General features: G+C 47.6%; 1 protein-coding gene across 1 annotated transcript in view; it reads left to right on the forward strand.

Annotated features, from left to right (window-relative positions):
• The window catches only part of TBC1D32 (TBC1 domain family member 32), a 959,368-nt gene that overhangs the window by 613,170 nt on the left and 331,026 nt on the right, over positions 1-15,172 (forward strand). The window lies entirely within an intron of this gene.

The following is a 15,172-nucleotide window of genomic DNA, read 5'->3' on the forward strand; positions in this document are numbered from 1 at the left end:
GCGCCCCCTAGCAAATCGTTGTAACGACTTCCGTGCTAAACGAATGAGTGGTAGCAACGCTTTCGTTCTGTTGTCGTGATTTCGGCTTCGTGATAAAGTATGTTCCCCGATTTAAGTATGGAAGGCAGTAGTACTCTTTTACATACTCTTCCTGCCTTTGTCAATCGGTATCAAACCACTCTGGATCCATAATAGGGCCTCGTCGGCGTGATGACGTCAGTTCCCTTTTTTTCGCGTCGTCGACGCCGACGGTTTTTTGGGACTCTCCGTAGTTACTTTGTAATTTCTGGTGTTCTCGTCTGTTCTTATCACTTCCTTTCTAAAATGTCGGGAAGAAAGTCCGGTTTCAAGCCCTGTAGAGAGTGTGGGAAGCAAATGTCTATCACTGACTTGCATCAGGACTGTGTTTGGTGCTTATCTGCCGATCACGACGTCGAAGAATGTGCGTGCTGTAGGAAGATGAACCCGAAGGCATTGAAGGAAAGGGAGGTGAAATTGTTTATGGCCAAGATGAAGAAAAAAGAGAAGAAGGCGAGTAAAAGAAAATCAAGATCGAGGTCGAGGTCTCAATCCGAATCTAGGTCGGGTTCGAAGTCGGCTTTAGGGCATTCGAAGTCGAAGAGGCATAAGAAGGAGAAGCATTCTTCAAGGCGCCACTCTGATAAAGAATAGGCGCCGAAGTCATCTTCTCCTCGGCGTCGTAGAGATGACGTCAATCCATTGCCTTCGAATCCAGCTTCAACAGTGAAGGTTGTGACTCCCGAAGTCGAGGTCTCTCGATCTCCGACGCCGGCTCCCTCGGGTTCGGTTCACTCTCCGGATCTTGGTGAGGTTGAGCCAGAGCATGAGGATCAGGAGCAGCCTGAGGAGGTTCCTTTATTGGCGCCGGCTGGCCCGACTCCAGGAGCACTGGCTTCAGGGACGGCGCCGTGTAATTATCCTCCATTCCCGGCTACAGGGCAGGACCCATCACATTACCTTAACGCAATGTATGGCGTCTTTGCGAGGGCAATGTACCCACCTGGTGCACCTGCGGGTCCCATGGGTATTTTTGCATTTAATTTGGGCGTTCCCCAAACTTATGCCCAGGCTCCGTTTATGCCCTTTATGCCAGCGACGCCGTCCTGGAACTTTCCGGCGTCGAGAGCCCCGACGCCGTATCGAGAATCTCCGACGCCGCATCGAGATTCTCCAGCGCCGTCTGGTCGTCCTTGTTTGAAGTCTGTGGCGCCGTCGGATCCGCATTCGACGCCGATCCCGAGGTCGACGGAGTCGGTCGTGGAGCCATCGACTCCAGCCCCCAGGATCCGCTCCAGGTGGGAAGCCCAGAGGGCTGTAGAGGAGGAACGCTATCGGCAAGAGATGGAGGAAGGTAAACTTCCTGAATCAGAGGACTATTTTGCGGAATTAAAGGACGCAAGTGGCCTTGATGTCTCGCCTGAGTGGGATTTTTCTCCTGGCCCGGATGCTCTTTCTAAGGATGCAGCTCCCTATCATATAGTGGTGAGAAAAGCTGTGGAGTTATTGGACATTACTCTGCCTTTCACAGAGTTTAAATCCAATCTTCTGACTGAATTGTTGCATTCTCCCTCATCTGTGTCTGAACCTCTATTACCATTTAATGGGGCAATTTTGGAGCCAGTGTTGGAGGTTTGGGAGAAGCCTTTGTCTGCTCCTGCAGTCTCCAGGACTGTGGCATGGAGGTATAGGGTGGTACCTGAAGATCCAGAGTTTTTGTCGGCTCATCCTTCGCCTGAGAGCCTAGTAGTGCAGGCGGCTTGTTCAAAGAAATCTTATGGGGCTTTTCCTCAGGTTCCGGCTGACAGGGATTCAAAGCGCATTGACCAGTCTGCCAAAAAGGTATTCTCATCTGCAAGCATGGCGCTAAAATCTACAAATGCTACTTGCTTGATGGGAAGATATATCCATGCCTTGATGGATTCTTCTAAGCAGTTGCTGCCAAAACTGTCTGATGAAGATATGAAAAACTTTCAGGAAGTTTTGGATGACACCCAGGTTGCTGCTTGTCAAGTTATCCAGAGCGGCCTAGATATGGCTGACTCAGTGGCAAGGATTATGGGCTCTGCAGTAGCTACGAGAAGGGGGGCTTGGTTGAAGTCTTCAGACTTTTCTTCTGATGTGCAAGCTACTCTGTTGGACTTACCATTCGATGGCACAGGACTCTTTGGTAAGAAGGCGGATGCCGCTCTTGAGAGATTCAAAGATTGTAAGGCCACAGCAAGATCACTTGGCTTACAAACTCAATCTAGAGGATCTTTCAGAAGGTATAGAGGATTTGGAAAGTCGTCCTCAAGGACAGCCTCGACAGCAGCAACAGAACACGCTGTACAAGTCCTATAGGGGAAAAGGCAGAGGTCGTCCACGAGGTTGTCAACCCTCCTCCTCCTCCTTTTCTTCTATCTCACCCCCTACCACCGCAGCAAAGCAGCCCTAGATTCCCCATTCTCAATGTGGGGGTCGGCTTACCCATTTTCTGCAGGATTGGGAATCGGTCACTACAGACCAATGGGTTCTCAATCTTGTGGCAAATGGGTATGCTCGTCCCTTTCAGGTATTTCCTCCAAATTACCCTCCTTGCCAAGGGGCTTGCTCAGAAGAACATTTGTGTCTCCTACAGGAGGAAGTTCTGACCTTGTTAAAGAAAGGCGCGATAGAGGTGGTTCCAGAGCAAGAAAGGGGTCAGGGATGCTACTCCTGGTATTTCCTGATTCCCAAGAACGATGGCAGGTTGCGTCCACATCAACCTTTTGGAGTTAAGAGCGATTCGTTTGGCACTCAAGGCCTTCCTCCCTTCCCTTCGCGGTCTGTCAATTCAGGTCCTGACGGACAACACGACCGCGATGTGGTATATCAACAATCAGGGAGGAGTAGGATCGCATCTTCTCTGCAGAGAAGCTCTGCGTCTCTGGTCCTGGGTTCAGGACCACCAGATTTGTCTGATGGCAAATCATCTGGCCGGAGTTCTGAATGTGCGTGCGGACAGTCTCAGTCGGCAGTTCTCAGCCGACCACGAGTGGAGCCTTCATCCGGAGGTGGTTCGTCACGTTTTTCGGATGTGGGGAACTCCTCGGGTGGACCTGTTCGCCACTTACGAGAACGCCCAATGCCTGTCGTTCTGCAGCCTCCAGTATCCGATGCAGGGAGCCTTGGGGAACGCGTTTCAGTTGAGTTGGGGCTCACAACTCCTTTACGCGTTTCCTCCCATACCCTTGATTCCTCAAGTTCTGAGGGAGATTCGCCAAGACCGGGCCCAAGTAATATTGATTGCTCCGGATTGACCAAGAAGGGTGTGGTAGACAGATCTACTCCACCTCTCCTCGTGCCCGCCGCTCCGTCTCCCTTTCAGGGCAGATCTCCTCTCTCAGATGGAGGGGCAGGTTCTAAACCCCCACCTCCAGACCTTACACCTTCATGCCTTGAGATTAAACGGGGCAACTTGAATTCTTTTTCTCTCCCACACGATGTGGGGGATGTCATATTATCGGCTAGGCGTGACTCCACCAGGTCGATCTATTCCTATAGGTGGTCCAAATTTGTTTCCTGGTGTGGAGAGAGGTCTTTTGAGCCCTTGAGGGCTCGTTTGTCCAACATTCTTCAATTTGCTCTTTCTTTGGCCCAGCAGGGTTTTGCTGTGGCAACTGTAAAAGGCTATTTGTCGGCCTTCTCGGCATTCCTTTGTTTGCCGGACCAGCCGTCTTTATTCAAGTCACCTATTGTTTTACGTTTTATCAAAGGTCTTACCAACAAATTCCCTCCAACTCCATTTATTGTACCTCAGTGGGATTTGAATCTTGTTTTGACTTACTTGATGGGCTCACCCTTTGAACCTTTACGCAAGTGTCCCATGAGACTTCTGTCTTTCAAGACTGTTTTTCTTGTAGCAATTACCTCTGCAAGGAGGGTAAGTGAGCTTCAATGTCTAAGTTCGAAACCCCCAATCCTGACCATTCATGCTGAGAGAATGGTTTTTAGGACCAGGGCTGCTTTTCTGCCTAAGGTGGTAACTCCCTTCCATCTAAAGGCAGTCCATTACCCTCCCTACCTTTTATCCTCCCCCTCACCCTTCCAAGGAGGAGGAGCGACTTCACCGTCTAGACCCCAAGAGGGCAGTGAGTTTCTACCTCGATGGGACTAAAGACTATCGTGTGGACGACCAGCTTTTCGTTGGATATGCTGGCTGTAAGAGAGGAAAAGAGGTGCAGAAGCGCACTCTGTCGAGATGGATAATCCTGTGTACAAAGATCTGCTACGCCCTTGCTGGTAAGGAACCACCTGAGGGTATAAGGGCTCACTCTACTAGAGCAAAGTCATCAACGTCTGCTTTATCTAGGGGTGTACCTGTTGAGGATAATTGTAGAGCCGCGACTTGGGCCTCCCGCCACACTTTCGCGAGGCATTACTGCTTGGATTCCGAGGAGAGGAGGTATGGCCACTTTGCGCGCTCTGTCCGCTAAGGTTTCTTGGTATAGCAGAGTGGACACCCTCCTCCGGGAGTGGGGACTGCTGTGGGATTTTATTCACAAGGTGAGGAATCCACTGGCAGATGTATCTATCAGAAGAACAAGTTACTTTCCTTCGGTAACGCTTTTTCTGGTAGATACAGTATCTGCCTGTGGATTCCTCACTGACCCACCTGCCTCCCCGTTGTCCACTCTTCTATACCTACTAAGTGTATATTTCTTTAAAATTTTAAAATAGAAGTATTTAGATGTTCACTGTGTGTTCTGTTTTAAATACTGTGTACTATGTATACTATTACTGTTGTGTCGGTCCGTCCGTGTGCCTCGGGGGCACGGAAAAAGGGCGGAACTGACGTCATCACGCCGACGAGGCCCTATTATTGATCCAGTGACATCATTGGGGTCGCGAGCAGAGTCGTACCCTCTGTGACTTCGTCCATGACCTCGCCGGCGTGGAGAGCTACAAAAGTTTCCGATTGGCTGCTGCGCAGGGGGATATTCACAAGGTGAGGATTCCACAGGCAGATACTGTATCTACCAGAAAAAAGTGTTACCGAAGGTAAGTAACTTGTTCATTTGAAACATAAAATGTGGCGATGGGGAGGGGGTTGGAGGGGACGTGTGATCTATTCAGACATTGCCCATAGTTAGACTCTCATTCTTTCAGTAATGCCTTTCCTCCTTCATTAAGAAAATGTTCAAGTGTGTTTATATGGAAGCCTACTTTTAATCTCAGATTAGTCAGATACCAACACATGATTTACCTATGTTAACACTGTGGGAAATGCAAATAGTAAATAATATTGTTAATCATTAATATAGTGTTAAAGTAGAAAGACTCACCAGTTAGTCAGCACGATTAAAAGCCTTCTCAGATATGACGATTGTTCACTGAGAAAAACCAAGTTAATCACGGAATTGTGTGAAGGCTTAAAGGTGTAAAACCACTGAAATTACCAGTTATGTTTAACACCTCACACAGCTTTTGTAACTCAGTTGATTGCCATGATCAAAAGACCTACCTACCTTGACAATAAAATGGCAGCATTCCAAGAGTTTTATCATATGTTGTGTACGTTCCTCAACAAAATGTGTGAACCTCAATGGCTTTATACTTTTGAGCCTCAAACAGAACTCGGAGGCAGATTTACAAGCCCCTTGCGCTGCCAGTACTTCACTTTTTGTGACGCACTGGCAGCGCTTTTCTTTGCCCCATATTTACAAGGACAAGAAAAGCCACCCTGCGTGGCTTTTCTTGTCCTTGTAAATATCGCCCGTTTACACAAACCACTTTGAGTGAAAGGGGTGTTCCATGGGTGTTGCTGTTGATGATCCCAGGCAACACCCATGGAACCAGGCACATTTCCAGATTTACGAGAAATCATAAACCTAGACATGCGTCAGTTTGCTACGCCACCCTAGGGGTGGCATAGCCAAGCACACAGAGGAGAAATGTTTTCATTTCTCCTCGTTTTTTCCTCTTTCAATGCGTGCTGCATTTTGCAGCACGCATTGAAAGAGGAAAATGCCTCTAGAGATTGTTTTTGTGCAGGAAGGTGCCCATTCCTGCACAAAGTAATCACCCCATGGTGCAGTCATCCTTCCACCATGGTGCAAGGGTGCCTGCACTGACTCATGGCAGCTGTTTGTGCGCCAGCGCATGGAAGAGCACAGGAATGCAACATATCGTTGTAGATATGTCTCATTCCTGTGCTCTGAAAGTGCTGCAGCGTGGCGCAGCCAAAGGGCTTGTGGTGCCGCACTGTAGCACTTTTTTTGTAGATCTGACCCTCAGTTTTTTAACTTTGATTTCTTTCAGGGAATCTTACTAATTTAATGATTTGCTTAATTTTCAACCCCAACAGCGCATAGCCTTAGGCTTGTAAGGTGCAGGATAGGCAGATAGTCCCTCCTCCCAACCCGGTATGGCTGCCTAACTCATGTTGCTTATAACATTTGGTTGTGCACTGCCAGGCTTGGCTGCAGGGCAGGGCCATATGCCCAACTTGCCGTGGTCACCCTACTTACACTGCGCTTGGACTGGCATTTACCTATCCTTGCTGTCCACATCCTTTGGCCACGCCTGTGCTGAAAATAATTCATCCTAGTTTCTGCCAAATATTGGGCAGATTCATTCCACAATGCCAAACGTATTAGCAAATGAACACACTTTTAACTGCCTTGCCCACTTTATGGATTTTTTTTAAAACATATTTTATTGAGTTTTCCAGTTACATATTTTACATTACACAGTACAATGTTACTAACCAATACGCATCGGCACATGTACAATAGCGTAGCAGATTCAAAAGCTTCAGTTTGCGCATATGTAGGAAGGTGGATACCTGACTATGGTTACCCCAGATTATTTGCCTTGTGTTTAGCTGGTTTTCGACTTAGCCTGGGGCCCTGGTTAGCAGGGAACCAGGCCAACTATCTGCTCTTTCCTTAAAATGGACTCCATGCACCCTAGGTGCATAACCAAATTGGTACTGGACACCTTGTCAGCCCCTATGTAGTGCACTATAGGTGCCAAGGGCATAGGTGCATCCAAGGCCTACCAGCGGCTGCAGCATAGCTTTTGCCACCCCTGGCTGGTTCTTAAATTGACACAACTGGCTGATCACTCAGCTGGGGCAAGGTGGTGTAATCACCCCTTGCTTAGATATAGTATACCTATATCTAAACCTATATCTGGACACATATAAACCTATAAGTCACTCCTATGGCAGGCCTTATCAATCCTGGAGGCAGAGTGCTTGGTTTTATGTGAGATGGTGCTCGGGCATGAGCTGAGCCTGTCTGCAGCTGTCGGGAACAACTCCCTTAGCTGTTCCGGGATAATGCCATACCATATACTCTTAAGTGCATTATAATCCATCGCGGTTATGTGCTAACTTTGGTTTGGCTTTATCAAAACATGTTGTGTAAGGTGTCATACGATTTGCGATTTGGAATACTATCCCCTCGACAGTCCTGTCGACGGGGATAGCATCCCACCCTTCTAGAGGGAGAAGACATGTTACTTTACTAAAACGCGGTTAATCCTAACCAGAGCTTCAGCATCACAAAATGGATGCTGCTGCCACCGACACAAGTCTGACCTCCTGCTGCTGACCGAAAATTGGCAGAGGAGGCCTGGACAAAGGGTTTCCTGTCGCGGGGAGGTGCTACACCACCCCAGACAGGAGATAGTGTATTGGGGCAGGGAGGGCTGAAAGAAACTAGACAGTGCCTGGGGCGCACAAGGCTTCCCCTTGCATAATCTGGTCAAACCGGTTCTGGGGCACACCAGCCCCAGTCCCAGCGCGACCCTGGACAAAGGGAAGGGGTGTAACACCCCCTTTCTGGGTCCCACCCATAGGAGGGACCTAGCAGGTAATCCAGCCCCCTAGATTGGTATAAGAATGGGAGCAGTGCCAACGCACTCAGATTATCCTGACTGAAACTCTGCACCCTTCGACATCCTACTCGATGTAGAAGACTGAAGAATCTCCCTTGTGGTCAAGGAGTGACCACCCTGTGCAAACAGGCACTATCCAGCACCTCGACGTTTGCTTTGTTGCAGTTCCCGCTGGAACTCGAGCGACAGAGATCGACAAGACCCAGCGTGCCTAGCTTCTAACAGCCCGATCCACAGTCCCTGCAGAGCTGAGACCCGTGGAGGCGACCTGAAGCGTGGGGCCGGCTATCTTGGAAAGACCACGAGGCGCTGACCGTGCAGCTTCCGAGGCTCCCTCGAAGCTGTGCATTGGGGTTTGAGAAGCCCCAGCCCTGAGCCACTCTTGCACCGAAGCTCACCCCTCTACACTCACCAAGTGCTGCATGGGGCCCTTCTGCATCTTTTGGCTCAACGCGTTGGTCCGGTCGCTTGCCCGTTGGCTAGCGGCCCCAGTACCGACGAACCTTTGAATCTAACTTGTGAATCTGGTTGCTCCAGACTTGCCCTCGCTCCCCTGAAAAGGAGCACCCGCTCTGACCTTCCTGGTCCGAGTAAGAAGCGATCTTCGAATCTTGCGTGGGTTGTTCTTGCCAAGGTTTGTTTGCTCCAATCCAGAAGCCGACACCGCCGACAGCAAGAGCCTGCGTGGGACAGCTCGTGATCCACTCCTGGACATCCTCGGTGCCCCCGAGTCCACGTGGCAGCGGAGACAAGCTTCACGACATCGACCTGATTGCGCCCGACATTGCCTATTTCCTTCCTGGTTCCACCCTGGTCACTGCTGAGTGACCCAGACTCTGTCCCCTCTGCTTTCAGGTCATCTACATCTTCGATCCACCCTTGGCTCACACCGGACACTTCTCTTCTCGACGCCTGCAGCACCTTCATCATCCGGCACCATCAACCTGCGTGACGAAACCCGACACTACTTTGCACCCGTGCACCCGCTTCCTGTGGTGAGGTAACTCCGCAACGCCAGTGCTCCTGCACAGGTACACACCTCTAGTGTCTAGGTGTAAAGTTTTGTCCTTCTAGGTTAGTCGGAAGACTCCTTTAACAGTAACTTTGTAACTTTTACGCACCATTGACTTTGCATTGGTGCATGTGTGTGCTTTAAGCGCTGCACCCGAATCCCGCAGGCTTTTCCTGACTTCAGCATTGCTAGTCCCGACTGCTCCCAGCAATTCCCCAGGCCCTAGGCCTGACCACTGTTCGATTAGTGATACTTATACTACTTTTTTGATATATGGTTTGAGTGGCCCCTGGGCCTCATCCATAATTGTGCAACTTCTATATGTTTAACTGTGCTTTTGTTTAAACGCTTGTGCTTCTAGACTCATAAAGAGTATAGAGGATAATTCTAGTGATAAATACATATATTTTTATAATATATAACTTGTGTGATGTCCTTTAATTTGATATTACAGGATTGTGATTGGTAAAACAGCTTGCTTAACACGACCTCTTGAGTTAAGCCTGCTTAGTCCATGCTACCCTTAGGATAGCTTGTCTATAAGGTTGACTTACAACCTGACACCATAAGGGATTGTTTGGACTGATACAAGGTGCCCCCAGAATTGGAGACATCATATATCAGGCCAACTTCTCACAGCATACATATATCGGCACGGACAATCGTACATTGTACATAACATAATGAACATAGCAAGCAGTACCAACATCGTATCGTGATGTAATATGTGTAATAAAACATACAAACTGTACCCCAACTACCCCCCTCCCCGAGGTCACGGTCTTTGTCTTCGCCATATCCATACTACCGGTAAATCTAAATCTAAAGGCCATGTAATACCTTATAAACATCTACGCCACACAGCTAGCTACATCCCATGCAGCATCTGCAGTTTATATCACACATCGCGGTCGTGTCCTTATTTCCCTTATTATCTTCGTCCTAAGCCATCAAATCCAAGTCATACATACGTATCCCTTCCAACATAACCTCCCAATCGAGGAATATCGGAGTCTTGCGCAGGCCTCCCCACTTTATGGATATGCACGAATCTGAAAATACCAATCATCTGAAGGCTCTCAGTGTCTGCCAAATTTCAGGCATATTTGTCACATGATGCCAAAGTTATAAGCAAATTAGCAAATTGCTTTTTTACTTGACAAGATATAAAAAGTTGTGAACCCTTTCCAGGCCACATGGTACCTTTTCCAAATGTTTATATCTCAAAAGCTACTAAACAGATTTATTCTCTACAAGTGCATAACATTCGGGATTTCATCCAGATGTTTAAGCCTCTGCCCTGGGTTTCAGTGAGGAAGGCTGTGAGGCTTCTTGTTCTACTGTCTTCTGTATCTTGTTTGTCGACCATGCCAGATGACACACATGAGCTCTGCAGTGGGATCTGAAGTCTTAGTGGACCCAGCACCAGGGGAACCTGTTAGTGTCTATCCAAGTTTCAGAGGGGACTGCAAACGATCTGCCGTGGTGGCTGGTCAACTGCAATTGGACCAGCATCATAACCCTCTCCCTTCCCCTTTCTGAGAACATGGTGGTGATCTCTGATGTGCAGAGGGGGTCATCAGGGAGAGGTGGAGATCAGAGGAATCTGTTCTATGGCTGAAATCTCGCCTCCACATCAGTGTGCTGGAATTATCGCCTTTCTCTCAGCATTAAAATCTTTCCTACAATCGTTTAATGGGAGACTGGTTCAGTTCACACCACTGCCATGTGGTACTACAACAAGCAGGGTAGGGTGGGGTCTTGAACTCTCTGCCAGGAGGCCCTGCACTTCTGGAACTGGCTAGATCGTCATGGTAGCTCCCTAATAGTAGGCAACCTGGCAGGATCTTTAAAATTCAGCATAGGTATACGCAGCCGATGCTGCCTAGTGGATCACGAATGGCAGCTACACTCGAAGGTGGCACCAGGTGTCTTCTAACAGTGGAGAGACCCTTGGCTCGATCTATTTGCCATTGACAGGAATGCACAGTATCAACAGTATTGCACTTTGGAGTTTCAAAGAAGGCACTCCCTCTGAGACCCATTCCATTTAGAGTGAAGCACAGCACTCCTGTTTTCCATTCCGCCACTACCTCTCCTGTCCCGAGTTCTTTAGAAATTTAAGGAACAACCAGATCCAAGCAATCCTAGTGCCTCTGGATTGGGCCAGTAAAGGGTGGTACCTGAAAATTCTGGGCATCAGCTTCTGTCCCCCGATCAAGCTGCTATCCAATAGGGTATCTAAGAGAACTGATACTTTGCCCCAAGAAGTGATTTTGTGAGATCCCAACAGATGATTGACAGCTAAGTAAATCCTGTGAAGTCCAAGTCATTGCCAACATTTTGAGTCTCCAGACATAAGGAATGAGACCCTAGACTTCCCTGTTTGCTGCATTACCACATGACAGTTCTACTGCTCATCAACACCTAGTGAAAAGTCTTTCGGGCAATCCAAATGGCACTTAGCTCCATATTTATGTGGTGATGCTAGTACCTTGGAGATCAAAGACCTCTGATCTCCATTTAGTCCCGATGAGAGTTCGCCCAGCCCAGAAATAACACATTTGTCGCGATTGTGATCTCTGAAGGGGGAAAGGAGAACATACTAGCCACATGTCAGATTGGTGTCTGTCTTCCACAACTCAATGTACTGATCAGACACGCTGGTTCTGTTTAAAAGACATCCCTAGTGCCAGGCCCAGTGCAGTCGTAGATTCCACATAAAGGCCTGCATGATGCATGACGCAAGAAGACCAAGAAGCTGTAGAACTATTAGGGCAAGGTCAAGCATGTGTGAAGCAGCAGGATTATAGCCTAAATGTCCCAGATTCATTGCTAAATGGGTAAGGCTTCAAGAAAGACAGTGTCCTGAATGGCTCCAATACAGGGAATACTCTGAAAAGAATGAAGATGGGATTTTGACTTGTTGATAGAAAACTCCAGTGTAGACAGTAACATCATTTGCAGGTGGTCGGAAAATACCTGAGGTGATCTCGCCTTCAGCAGCCAGTTGTTAAGATACAGTAATATGTACATTCGTGACCTGCAAAAATGTGCAGCAATTAGTCATGACCTTCGTAAAGACCAGAATGACCAATCTAAGATTGGAAGGCAGGATGGTGATTCGGAAGTGGTTTGACCCCACTAAAAAATGGAGATACTTCCTGTGGAGACTACAGGACCGGCACATGAAAGTACCTTTGCTGCAGTAGTTTAACAATCTGCTTTATACAATCTGTTTTAGCCCCCCTCCCCCCATCCTTGGAGACCAGAAATACTGAGCTTAATAACCTCATCCTCTCTCCGCCTTGGGTATGATTTTACCAGCCTCCTTGGTGAGCAGCATCATAGCTTTGGATGGAATATTGACAGCCCAGCGATGTTGGAGTGAAAACTGGAGAGATATTGGAAGGATCGTTCTGAAAGGAAAGTGCATAACCAACTTAACAATCCAAAGGACCGTTTGGTACAATGTACAATGTAATGGAGCACCAGTCAATCAGGCAGTGCCAGATCCTGCAATCTACTTGTCCTTATTGTTCACTTGTGGGGGATTACAGAGGTTTGGAAGTGGTTCTTGGAGAAAAAGAGGAAGATGCACAGCAATGCTGTTATTGACCTTGCCCTATAGCACCACTCATGTACACCCACAGAGAAGCCAGTGGAAGGCACCCAGGTAGGTTGTGCCCATTGTATGAGTAACAGAATCAGTGTTGCCAACCCAAACGGTAGGAAATATTTTGAGGCATCCTGTTTGTTTTGTACTGTCTTAGCACAAGTATTGCTCATATCTTTTGGCAATGCAAGTAAAAAATCCTGTGCCATACCCCAAAGGGCATGCACATCATAATCTAAAATACAAACTACATCAAGGAAAGCACTTGTTTTACTGTACAAACTCAGCAGTGGCCGTCTTGCTGACCACAACTGCGTCTGCAAACAGAGGTGGCATGGGTATTTTCACCCAGAGGGGTGCTTCCTTGGTTAACCGATTTTGCCACCTGTCAAAACACTTAGTGGCCAGCCTTCTGCACACCATTTTCCTCTCAGGGCCTCTATAGCATATTTTTCATCTTCATTGGCTCAATGGTCTCTTGTACAAATGTCCTCCTCTACCTCTGGTCCAGCAAGTTGTCTTGAAAGCCAAATGGGATTAGGCAGCCCTAATTTTACAGTCCCTAGTTAGGGCTCACTGAGTCGAGCACACTGAACGGCAGACTGCATTTTTACTTGCTCTTCGGATAGGGAATTGCAAGACTTCCTGTTGTGAAGGTCCACTCCACAGACCTACCTTTTAGGAGGAAGCCTCCATATGGTATTTATTCACAAGTTAACATATCTGTGGCTAATATTATGAATCAAAAGTCCCTGATTTAGAGCTTGTTGGACAGGTATTCTGCCACAAACGTGACATATATCCCTTCAGCTTTATTACAAGTGCATTGGGATATTATATATCTGATAGAGACATCTAGCCGCAGATTCCTTAACTTAGAATATCCCCAGGCATGAGACTGGATCCGGAATTTTTTGCAGCAGCACCTCTGCGCGCCGGGGGACAGCGCCACACGACCCCGCCCTGATGTCGTCCTCATACGTGACGTCAGAGGGGTCATATAAGTCCCTCCTGGCGCGCTGATGTCAGTTTCCTTCTTTTCCGCGTGCAACGCGGATCCGAAGTGAGCTCCTCTGGCCTGTTTTCAGGCCTCATTTTTGACGCTTTGTGTCGGGAACAGTGTGCAATGCCTTCCGGCTTCAAATCTTGTAATTCTTGTTTGTGGCAGATGTCCGCGACAGACCCGCATCTTATTTGTATGTGGTGTCTGGGCGAGCACCCTGACTCCACGTACTGGGATGCCTGCCAGCATCTGAAACCAAAGCCTCGGTGGGAGCGCCGTAAGAAGCTTCTCTCAACACAGCTGTCCCTGTCGGAGTTGTCTCGCCCCCGGCCTCGTCATCGACTGCTGGTCCCTCTACTGTCCGGTTTTGGCGTCGATCGCCCCCTGGGGTCCAGGGCCGTCGTTCTTCACTTGGTAAGTCAAAGCGCTTGTCGCCTAGGTCATCGACCTCACCTTCTTCTGTTGTCAGGGGCTCTGGTTCCCGGAACTTTCCGGACATGTGCTCCCGACGGTCGTCCCCCCTCTATCCGCCCTTGTTTGGCGGATAGAGGGGGGACTGTGCTGACTCATTTGGGATCCCCTTGTTGACCTTAATATAATTAGCGCAATCGCTTGATTGCAAGGGCTACTCTCTGTGTATGGGACCACTGTTGTTTTGATAAATTATGTTCCCCAAGGTCCTGTGCTGACTCGTTTGGGATCCCCTTGTTGACCTTAATATAATTAGCGCAATCGCTTGATTGCAAGGGCTGCTCTCTGTGTATGGGACCACTGTTGTTTTGATAAATTATGTTCCCCAAGGTCCTGTGCTGACTCGTTTGGGATCCCCTTGTTGGCCTTAATATAATATATATATCGTGAGAGATTATGGCATGCAAAGAAATGTGTAGTGTTCAAAATAATCATAAATACTTTGGTATTGTTTTTTGTGAGATTTAAAAATATAATAAACTTGACTTCTATACTGCATCATTCCACAGCTTTTTTTATTTCTATGGACTGTACGTAACAAATATTACTGTCACTCACTTGATTGGGACTGGAGAGTTGTTGTATCATACAGATGGAAAGATTCTGATGGTCACCAGTAATAGTTTTGGTTGACCCTTTGGCGATTGCTTGTGAGAGGTTATTTTGAGTAGGACGTCATGGGGTCCTGTCCTTTTCGGGATGAATAGTCTAGAAAAATGAGTTGAGAGTAGGGCTGATCTGATGCGGTGAAATCTGGTGCTCTTGTTATGGGTGGGTGAGTTTGTGTGTGAGTATATTGAGATGATGAGTTCAATAAGGAGTTTTTAAGGTTTGTGTCATTATGTTCCCTTGGTGATGGATTTTCTTGACATATGAAATTATGAATGCTGATAGATGATATGAAAGATAATAGGTGTGTGGTACAAGAATGAATCAAGTAGGCTTATAGTTAAAGGAGGTAGTGAGTGGGTAAGGTTAGTGTTGTTAAATGCTGCAGGTTAAATATATGGGTGACAACAATACTGCAGACTGTTATGTAGGTACAAGTCCCATATTATCTAAAGGATGAGTTTATTTATGGCCGGTAATGAGGTGGAGGTGAGCTGCGTCTAAGTGTTTTAGTTGGTGTGTGATGTGAGTTCTACAATATTTAATGCTGAATTTAACACTTATTAAATGTAAAAAG

Source organism: Lissotriton vulgaris, chromosome 6, assembly GCF_964263255.1.
Source record: "Lissotriton vulgaris chromosome 6, aLisVul1.2, whole genome shotgun sequence".
NCBI classification, from domain to species: Eukaryota; Metazoa; Chordata; class Amphibia; order Caudata; family Salamandridae; genus Lissotriton; species Lissotriton vulgaris.